Genomic DNA, 10,169 nt, shown 5'->3' on the forward strand with positions numbered 1-10,169 from the left:
GGTCAAAACACATAATGCTGCAAAACTGCTAGAAAGGGTTTCAGCACGACTAGGGACATCCCAAAAATATTCTCATCAACAGGTTTTCAATTTTTTCCTTGAAATTATAACCCCTCCCCCCACGCACAGACAAAAATCTTCATAAAAACTATTCATTGAGATTAAGAAAGTGTTGATCAGCTCTGAAACTACTTATTTGGGATCTGGGCCAGGATCTACTGAAGTCAATGGAATTAATTCTGACAGGATCAGCAGAAGCTGGATCAACCTCCAGGGTATGCTGTGGTTTTTAAACCATTATATGTAATTTTGGAGCAGGGAGATAACTCTCCATTAAATTCTAGAGGAGGGTTAGGAAATGAAGAGGAAAGTTGTGTTCACTTCTAGACGACTTGTCTCAAGATTCACCCATCTGAACAAAGAAACATCCCCATGATGTGCCAAAAAGTCCACCCCAAAACTCCAGAAGAAGAGTCGTGAACCCACGCTGGCACCACTTACCAGCAAATTCACAATTAAACGCTTCTCCGTTGGAAAGAAGCAATACGAATGTTGTCTTGTAAAAGTACTGCTAGAAAATCAAAGCCTGAACATGCATTTTATGTGGCTCTATTGTATTATCTCGGTGTCCGTGTTAACTCCATGGGGTAAGGAGACTAGGCCAGGCCTGGGATACATGTGTAATGCTTTTGCACTGGGTCTGAACGTAGTCTCACTGCTAGACACCATTGTGCACATCAATGCCGCTTAATAAATGAAGCGCAAAGCAAATCATAGCAACCAGGGGGAAGGCAGGGAAGGTGCGGAGGAGGGTGGATTTCTTTGCTATAATATATTTCATGTTTCAGGTAATCCTGTTACTCTTTGCAGAAAGTCATAGCTATAAGCAGATGCCATTTCTTATTAGGCAGGCTCCTCTTGCCTCACTGTTTCCTTGTGCTCCCCTGACTGTCTGTCTACGTCTATTTATTGCCTCTCATCTGATATTTGGATTGTAAGCTCCTTGGGGCAGAAACCATCTTCCTTGCGTGCTGCATTTTGATTAGCCCCTTACATCTCCTCTCACTGTTGCTCACGAAGTATTCAAGCTTTAGCTACTGAAAAGTGTCATTTCAACATTAACCTCCTACAGAAATTGGTTGCTGGTCTTTTTGCCTGAAGAAGCCAATTTTGCAACTTCATTTGTTAGTGTCAACAATTTTCCAAGGCTGGGAAAGTTTCAGTCTATCTATAAAATGATCCATTATTATGCATTATCAACTCCAAATGGGCTGAGCTTCCAATTCAGCCAAGCATTCAAGTGTTTGCTCAACCTTAATCACAAACTTAAATCCTTTCATGCTGTGTGTGGGAGAGGAGCTCTAACTGGGTTAGAAGAAGACAGTTTCAGAACCCAAAAATGTCTTTGCAAGACCTTAATGACCTATGGGATTGGGGGGAAAAAAGTCCTTTTTGGTTAGGGTCCTGACTCAGAAGCAAAAACATAGGGTTCTTCTGATCTATGAACCTAGATCTGAAACCCCCACCATCCCCAGATTTAAAGGGTTTCAGATAAAAGTTCTGGGTTGGTTCTGTACCTACTTCACCATCTATTTTTCCAGCCTAGAATGAAAACCATGCAACTGAGGAAATAATTGATATTTCAGAAACAAAGTTAGGACCTTTGTATTGATGCAGTTTGGCATACGATGTTTAATTGTGGGGTATATTTATTCTTATGGTGAGTATGGCAGGTTTGCATTATTCATGCTGCTTTTTATTCCTTTATCCATCTAATTGTACTTGTTTGAGTTAGCGATCATGTTGGGTATAATGACTTGTCCACCTTAGGAAACTTGGGGAATAGGAAAGGACCAGCTTCCTACCATGTGTATGCCAGTGCTCCTCCTGGCCTTTTGCTCCCCCTACCCGGCTTTCTTTACAAGGATGGGCCAGAAGAGTTTTCCAAAGGTGGATTTCCTCAGGAGGGGGTGGGGGAAGCTGAGATGAGATATGCAAAATGGCACACGCAGCAGGTAAATGCTAGACGGGTGTATAAGGCTGCACCCAGCAGATGGACAAGGCAGCTGGAGTGAATAACTCCCTGCCTTTGATAAGAAATTAATTAGACCTGTTGGAAGTTGGCATCCATTTTTAACTTTCGCTGGGGAAAATTAGGGAATAGACTTTGCACTAACCTTAGATATCAGAGCTAACTTGTTAGAAAACTAGGGTCCTGGGTACATCTGAACTCAAAACCCAGAGCCCTTAAGACTGGCCAATTTATAATTCACAATAATCTGGCCTGAAATTACACATTTTAAATATTTAATCAAATCAAGGCAGGCGAGTGACAGCTGCAGTGCTTTTCAGAGCACTTTACATCTTAATCCTTAAACCTTCTTTCAAACCTGGTAAATATGGGTGGGTAAACTGAGGCACGGAGCAACTATAGACTCTGCTCCAGGCCGGCAAAGAAGTCCCTGGTGGAGCTCTGAACTGAATCCAGGAGGTCCTGATTCCCAACCTTGGGTTCAGTCTACTGGACCATGCTGCCTCAGCAAGTATTTCAGATAGAGCAAAGGGAAAGAAGAGTCTGCTCAATTTTTCAACGTATCGATAGTTTGAAAACTTTTCATGCTCTTCGGGTCTTTTCGTCAGTGAGTCAGGTCTTCCGGGAACGTATTTGCTGCTGAATCCCAACCGCTCCAGTGCAGCAGATCCGTCTAATGTCATTTCAGCAGAATGAGGGACCACGGGACTAACAGCTATAGTAGCTGAATTTTTAACGGGTATAAATGAAGAAAAGGATGGCGGTGGTGCAGGGGAGAAGGCATGACTTCCTCATCGGGACTGATGGTTTTCATGAGCGGTCGGTTCCTTTCTCAAGATACTACCTCTTCTCATTGGGGAGCGGCCAGTGGAAAATGGAAGAGTGGCAAAGATTTTCCCAAGTTACTGCTGTGTTTGAGTACTCAAATGCTCAAGGGGTTGCTTGGTACTTTCTGGCAATCAGGCTCTTTTAAGTTGCTTCAAGTTAGGCACCCAAAAGCACTAACTAACTTTGTAAACCTTAGCCAGCATTTCATGGGGACAAAAAACAAAAAAGGGACCATGACACACTGAGATACTTGATAGAAGATCATTTCTGGACCTTGACCAGGCGGCTAAGAATTTCCTTTGCACTCTTGTGAACACACCGATGAGAACGGCGGCTGAACATGCAAGAAGCCGGGAGACCCAAATAATAGCCTTCATACCCCACTGCCCGTTGAGGTCCAGCCTGTCTTTTGCCGAAGAGACAAGTAATGTTTGCAATCATGCCTAATATATTTCAAATTGGTTATATTGTGTAAAGATTGCTTATGTCAAAACATGTGAATTCTCTGGTGTGCGGCGGGATTTATGCATTCCTGCTCTTTGCAAGGGTTTGTTCTTATTTGTTGCTACCTGCAAAAATATATCTCTTGGCCCCAATTCACAGTGGAACAATGTTAGGTCATTATTCCTTGAATTGTTAGGCTGTAAAGAAGCAATTTCTCACTAACCTGTGACATAGGAAATTGTGATTCTGATGTCAGGTCATTTCTGGAGTTCTTTTTATGACAATCTGAGTTGGGTTTTTTTTCTGTCAGTACATGACATTTCGGTATTATTTCCAGAAAGCGGAGGCTTTCGTAGTTTTGTAAGTGTACATTAAATATTTATCTTCTGCCTTTGATTCTGCATGCCGTGGAGTTTTAATATACGAGTCAATTGATAAATACATATATTTTGATTGAGGATGTAAATATCTGGATGCTGCAACTCGCGCTCCTTTAAAATGCACTCCAGAATGCCTGAATTTTGTCCTTTTGTTTCCCTTGATATTTCTTTTATGAGGAGCTCTGATGAATGATTAATGCCAGAATACCCCTTTTTTTGGAAATTCTCTATTGAACCGACATGTCACTGGGTGCTACTCGTGAAGGAAACATGGCCAAAACTGCCAGCACAGCAAGAAGTTATATCCTGTGAAATTCAGCTCGGTTTTAGGAACCAGAGTCGTTATTTAACATGTGTGCCCGCCTTACAATGAGAAGAATTAGCTATAGTTTAGCAATTCACTTCAACCAAATACAAAGAGTTATTTTCAAGTACTCATTTGAAGCTGGGTGTCATATGAAACGTTTGAGAGGTGAATGTATACATATGTTGTACAACCAAAAATGCACATGTACTACCTGAAGCATGGTTTATTCACCAAGCATATGTTAGGTGTGTTCAGACAACCACATACTATAAATTTGCACATCCGAAGACAGACAAAAGTTATTTCTGTTGAAATGCAGATCATGTGCTTCTTCTACATTTAATGGGGGTGCCGGTTGGAGCCATGTTGGTCTAAGGACATAGGCAGACAAGGGTCTTGGGTAAATCTGATCTCTTTTATCAGACCAACTTAAATAATTGGGGGGGGGGGAATAGCAAGCTTTCGGGTTTAAAAACTGACATAGGGGTTTGAAACACGAAAGCCTGCTGCAAAATTTTTTCCTACATTTAACAACACTCACTCTCCCTCCTTGTTTGTAGTGAAGATTTGGGGGTTATAGAGATAGGTAGGTGGAAGAGATGATCTTATTTTTATACCTTCATTCCCTTCCTCCAGAAGGAAACCAAGTGCTTCACAAAATAGAAACTACAATTTAACTACCCTTACACACAATGTCCTATTTTCCTATCACCGGCTACAAAAGTGGGTTTTGGCTCTATATGGCAGGTAACAGGTGCTCATTAGCTATATTACATACATATATGATATATGCATAGATGCTGCTGCATTATGTTGAGTGGCTGCTATAAGATGGAAAGGGACGGGTCTCTTTCTCTGAAGTCACCGGGTTGCAAGGTGCTCAAAATCTCGCAGGATTGGGCCTCCGCTGACCAAGCACATGCAACTTATATACATGTCTATATACTTATATACTATGTCTATATACTTATAGACAAACTTTTACTTGAAAGGCAGAGGAACGAGTTTAAAAATAAACCACCGGCAGCTGTATAACATATTGCCTGCAGACTATAAGAGCTACTTTGATGGGGAAACAGTGCCTTCAGCCATCACATTACTATCCTAGTATCTTTGTTACCTGCGGTAATAAATTACACCTCTCACTCTCTTTGGGACGCCACACAGCATTAGGTTATGAGACATCCTACAAGACGTTTCTCAAGAGTAGGGATGTTAGTCCAGGTGTCCCAACCAAATTGTCACTGCGATTCTTTCCGTCCCTTTCAATCTTATCCCTTCTCGATTCCTTCTCCACCCCCAAGATAAGTATTCTTCATTTCCTGTACCAAATTGTCGGCCAGCACTGATGTGCATCATCTTCCAGCTGCCACATATCGCCTTGGAGTTGGTAGAGAGGATGTGGGGAAGTCCTTGGAGGTCAGCGCTCGATGAAAGGTGCTATAATTGCAAAAAAAACCCACACACGGTTGCTCTCAGAACAGCTTGTATTTTTGGGGGGTACAGAGGAACCGTTTTTTAGTGCTCAGCACTTATAAGGAATGAGCTGACTCTATGGATCTGCAGCGGCTTTCCAAAAGACATTTCCTATTGACGCTGCTGTGGTCAGCCTCCGCTGATGTTGGCATTGTATCTCCTGACAAAACCCATACCTTGGATCCCGGGGATTTTGCGATTACATACCGATCTGATTTGGGAAAGTCACTCTTCGGTGGGTCGACATATAGTAAGCACTTCCATTAGAAAAAGCAAAGCGCCAAATTCATCGTAACAAATCAGGAAGCAAACGTTAATTACGGGAAAGTATCTGCAACTCTCTTAAGAAATCCTCTGAGAAAGAAGACAATGCCTCAATGGGATAGGGGAACTGTCATCTGCCTGTTCTCCTTTCCCTGGCAAAGTCCTGAGCATCCTGCCTGTTGAATGGCAGCTGGGGACACAGGAAAGAGAGACCTGCTTCTGCCTTTTAAATCGAATGCCCTTCCACCAACCAGCCCCGGCACTCCCGAGACGCACAAAAACCGATGAACGGAAGAGTCCTCTCATGACGATCCCTGCAGCAATTTCGCAGTATGCCCCAACTGTTATGGCTGGTGGTCCTCTTAGTATGATTCCACTATATATTCAAACAATATGACATATTCTCGACATGAACCAACGTAACCTGGAAAACATTTTCTTCTGCCACAAGAACATATTTTTTTCTCCCTGACCACACAAGAATAAACTCTGGCATCAGTGGTCAGGTTACATATTTGTATTCCCATGAGGATCTTATTTGTCCAGCCTACTCCTCAGCAGTCAGAAAATGTAATAGTTACCATCTGAATTGTGCTTCTACCTTGGAACCACAAGATGACAGAAGCCTGAGAATAGCAAATACTACCGCGCTCTTCAAATTACTCACCTACGGCCAGGGATCGCTGGAGAGCCCTCCCTGCTCGTACTCTCTGACGATCCCCGCTGTGCGTGCGCTCAAGTAGGGCTTTTGCTGGTGCCCATCTTCTTGAGCACTTTGAAAAAGGTACATTCCCATGGAAGAGACATTTCATCGCTTTTTGGATCCATCCAAGGCATCGGGGCAAAACAAGTATGCAAAAAATGTTAAAAAGCCTGGGTACAAATTCGATAACGTGCGAAATGGTCTAAGCTGCAGTCAGCCGTCGAAAGCACAAGTTGTACTCCTGGAGAAAAACACAATCAGTGAGTGACGCACGCCGAGCCATCAGAGAGCCCACAGCCTAAACAAAACCTGCAGTTCAAACGAGCGCTGCGAGCACCAGCATTTCGGACGCGTGCAGATCAAAAGCCAGCACGGTCTCTCCTGGTTATAGCAGTTTACTCAGAGTCAGGGGATCTGGGGTTGGCTTTAAATACAAATGTGATTTGTAACTTGGAGCAAGTCGCAACCCTGTCTTCCAGGCCTCAGTTTCCCCATCTGCAAAATGGACATGGTATTATATACCTCAAGAGTTTTTGAGAGTTTAAAATCATTAATATTTGCAATGTTTCTTGAGGGGCGTAGGTTGTAGCCATGTCAGTCTAAGGACATAGGCAGACAAGGTTCTTCGGGTAAATCCGATTATCTTTTATTAGACCAACTCAAACAGTTGGAAAATTCTTGTTAGCAAACTTTTGGGCACAAAGACCCTTCCTCAGGCTGAGGAAGCGTCTGCAGATGGTCGGGGCTCTTGCACGCCATTCAGGAACAGCACAGACCATCTGAGGATGCTTCCTCCACCTGACGAAGGGCGTTTGTGCCCAAAAGCTTGCTAACAAGAATTTTTTCCAACTACCAATGTATTTTGAGACACTTGGGTGGAAAGCACCACCGAATGACAAGACTGTTAATACTGAAGTTCACTTTTGAGGATTTACAAGTTTGTATTGTGATGCAACAAAAATAGTAAGAAATTTAAGCCCAAGAGCAGCCCTGTCTCTAATTTAGTTACGCTTGCCTGTATCAATCAATTAAGTCTCACAGCAGATCAGCGAGGGGTGTCTGAGGAATGGCTGACTCACCACTGAAATATAGCCACCTTCGAGGCAAAATGCAGTAAGTGTTTAGCAATTCTCATCAATGCCTCATAAACCTGTTCTCTGCTACTCGATGCTATGATGATAACACTGTATAAAGCCTAAAGCCAGGTTAGGAAGTGATAGGCCTGCCACCTCAAACCCAGCGTCCTGGCCTGACCAGCATGGCCATCTACCCCAATCCACCACCCTGCTGCTGTTCCCAAAGTTTGGATGAGGCCTGTCTAAAGTTTCCATCAATGCCCAAGTGCAGCCAATCCAGCAAAGTCACCCCCAGACGGCTGCCTGGACCCACCTAGACCCCACCTTGCTCGTCCCGTCTGGCCTCTCATGGTTCCACCATGTTGTCTTGACTGCCATGCCTTGATATTATGATTGGACAGGGAGGCTGCCCCTAAAGGGGAAAAGGTTTGGGGTCTGGGCTGAGGACCCCTGGCCTTGGGCCACTTTACTCTGGCTGACGTCCACTTTCTCAGGACTGTAGATTCCCAGGCTCCAGCTTCAGTTCTGCCCTTGCGGGCTTCAGGCCCCTCAGCCCCAGGTCTCACCCTGGTCTGGGACCCTTGGCCCCTGATCTTGCCATTGCAAGTCTAGGTTTGCACTCCCCAGTCTTTGCTGTCTGACACCACAATCCTTCTGCTAACACCAGCAGTAGACCCTTCAAAGGGTCAAGGACTTGGGGTACCCTTCTCTTTGGCTTCCTCTGCCACAAAATGGTCCTCCGGTATTTAAACACAAACAAAAAGATATGAGCACCTGCTCTCAAACAAATGGTTTCCCCATCTTGGTTTAACACCACATTGTGGCAAAAGTACCATGCAAAAAATACTTGGTGGTGGAGGGGCTTCTTGCAGTTTCCCTGCGACCTGGGAGTCTTCTTCTTTGTCCGGTTAGGTCTTGCTCTTCCCTGGACCTCGGTTTTCTGCAGCCTGCAAGGCCAGACTGCCCCTCTTGCTTTGGGGCTTGGGATTGTTTGCGTTCCTCTGGCTCGCTTGACCCACTACTTCTGCCCCAGGCTGTCAATCACTAACCGCACCTGGGGCAGGTGGCTATTTTATTCAAGGGCTCTCTGCCCCCATCATAATTTGTCCAGGAGGATGGAGCCAGCAAGCTGATCCTTGACTCCCTCTCTCCTTCAGTAATGGAATAGGGGTCCCATTACACCAAGTCTCTGCCTAGTCCAGCCTGAGTGGCTGCCTACTGTCATCTGGCCCTACACTTCTCCCTACATAAGCCCAAGGAGAGGAACAAGAAGCATCTGGGCAACAGGGATCTTGCAGACTCAGACTGCACCTGTAATCATTGTGCTGCTTCCTGACCTCCTGCATTCCCAACTCGGCTCACTCGTGGATTCAGCTCTAGTTTCCTCACTCGGCTTGATCATACAACCTTGTTCACCATGCAATCTCCTGGTTCCCTGGCCCCGCTTGCCCTCGCCAACTCTGGTTGGCTCTCCCATCCAGTAACCTTCATCCTTGATTAGTCCCCAGGCCTGGCTGCCCACATCCTGGCACTGATAGTAACTAATTCAAACACAATAATATATATTTATGAGTCCAAAATGTATTTACCCAGATGGGAATTTGGTCAGGATACTGGGAGTAACACTCCAGCTCAGACAAAGTGTTCGCAGGGTCTTTGGTCATGACCTCTGCCTTGGCTTTACTAGAAAGACAGCTTCCTGCCAACCAGGGCTGGATACAGGCATGGGCAAACCAGGGCTGGACAGAAAGGGGGCCTGAAAATGGTAATTATGATGATGATGATGATGATGATCTCTGGAGAAAGGGGGGCCGATACTAAAAGTTCGCCTGGGGCCACCAGGAGTCTAGGTATGGTGCTGCTACCAACCAATGCCCTCTAATATATAGGGAGCATCAGGTCAATACTAACCCAGAGGGAAGAGTGTCATCAGCTGAATCAGCAAGACCACCTCATGCTCTTTGAAGCATGTTTCTTTGAAGTATCCCATCCCAGAATTGCACTGACCTGGTCTAGTCTGCTCTTGGCAAGACAGGATGGTATACTAGCACAAAATGAGGTGAGGGTAGGCTCTTAGGACTCCTCTTTGGAGTTTATCCATGCACATTAGACTGGATGACTTCATTGTGACGGGGGAAAGACTATAAAGAAAACATATCAAGTAGCTTACAACCATGGAAGTCAAACTTACAAAGGCCATTCGAGAGGTTATCCACGATCTCGTTGGATTACACTGGTAAACTGCAAGCAATAATGTGAGATTGCCAAAGTGTTTCTAGCCAGCCCCACCCTTCATAGTATTTAAATTTCAACACATACAGACTATGGCATGGCTTGAAGGGGAAGGGGTCATGTTTGGGATTGGTACACATCTCCTGGGAGACAAAGCCATGGATGAGTTACGTCTTCTAAAATAAATACCAAAAAGTCCGTTGCATTACCCTGTCCCGTACTTAGTATAAACTACATACACTGTGAAGATTAAAGACTCTTTTAGAGATATTTTAGAAAAATGTTAAACATGGTGACGGGGACTATAGTTTGGATCTCCCTGACAGAAAAGCCAGATGACTTAGCCACATGGTCTAGATCAGTGATTCTCAACCAGGGTGCCACGGCCCCCTTTGAGTGCCTTGAGATCCTTTCAAGGATGCTACAC

The sequence above is a fragment of the Alligator mississippiensis genome, chromosome 4, assembly GCF_030867095.1.
Source record: "Alligator mississippiensis isolate rAllMis1 chromosome 4, rAllMis1, whole genome shotgun sequence".
Taxonomy (NCBI): Eukaryota; Metazoa; Chordata; order Crocodylia; family Alligatoridae; genus Alligator; species Alligator mississippiensis.